This window comes from Hipposideros armiger, unplaced genomic scaffold, assembly GCF_001890085.2.
Source record: "Hipposideros armiger isolate ML-2016 unplaced genomic scaffold, ASM189008v1 scaffold_239, whole genome shotgun sequence".
Lineage (NCBI taxonomy): Eukaryota > Metazoa > Chordata > Mammalia > Chiroptera > Hipposideridae > Hipposideros > Hipposideros armiger.
Genome location: NW_017731589.1, coordinates 498,206 through 499,409, shown reverse-complemented (window position 1 = coordinate 499,409; position 1,204 = coordinate 498,206).

Here is a 1,204-nt window from a genome sequence, read left to right as displayed (position 1 = left end):
TATTTTTTATTTCTGGAAAAATGTTCTAACATTTAGTTTTAAGTATTATTCTGTTTTATAGCTTTGGTTTTCTTCTTGGAGCATTCCTCTTATATGGATACTTGTTCTTTTTTTTTTTTTTTCTTAAAGATTTTTATTGGGGAATTGGGGGGATGGGAACAGTGCTGGGGAATTAGGGGAAGGGGAACAGACAAGTTGCTGTCCTTTTGTTCTTCAGTCTAGNGCCGAGGCTGAGAAGTCCTGCTCTCGCTCTACCCCTTATAATTTATTAGGAAGAGGGACTTCTCAGCCTCCCTCTTCTCCCCTTCGTGTGGCGAGTCACTGCTATGCCTAATTTGACCCCCTGCTGTGATGTTTTCTCACTGCAAGTGGAGACAGCCTTTATGGCTTCTACACGTAGCAGAAAAAACATATTTTAAAAAGCTGATTATAGCCTGAGCTGAACATCCTAGGAGAAGGGCAGAACATTCCTGTTAGGAAGGGAATGGCCCCTTTTGTTTAGAAAAACCCCGATGGGCCTTTTCGGTTATTAAAGATGAGGTCCCTAGAGAATGGCCTGGATAAGTGAGTGCGAGAGGCAGAGATGGAATAACAAATAATTAATGGGCTTCCCAGGAGAGAGAGTGTGGGACCCACAAATGAGAGGAAGAAGGATCCAGAAGGCGTCCAAGGCCTACGAAGACGCAGTGGCAGCAAGAAATTAGTTTTTGGCAGGAAATGAACAATGCATTGTTAGGAAGATTGATGCGTGACCTTCAGTGCTCTGATATTTCCTACCTGTGATAAAATTACTCTCTGTTGCTGCACAAGCCTCTAGGAAAAGTTCATTGCAGACATTGCTGTGTGATAGAGGTGCCTTGGGGCCTGAGATATGTAGTTTTTGGACTATGAGTCCTCACAACACAAAGGCAGGTATGGAAAGGTGAGTGTGGATCTGAGGGCCAACAGACAAATAATTGGCTCCCGGGGGAAAGTGATGTTCACTGTGCTGGGCTTTCCAGATGAGCCTCACTTCTAGTATATCTTTTTACATTAAAAAATTTTTTTAAAGATTTTTTTTATTGGGGAACTGGGGAGATGGGAACAGTGCTGGGGAATTGGGGGAAGGGAAACAGACAAGTTGCTGTTGTTTTGTTCTTCAGTCTAGTTGTGGAGGACGTTGCTTCACTGGCCCAAGTTGGCACCATCATTACGCTCTTCCCGG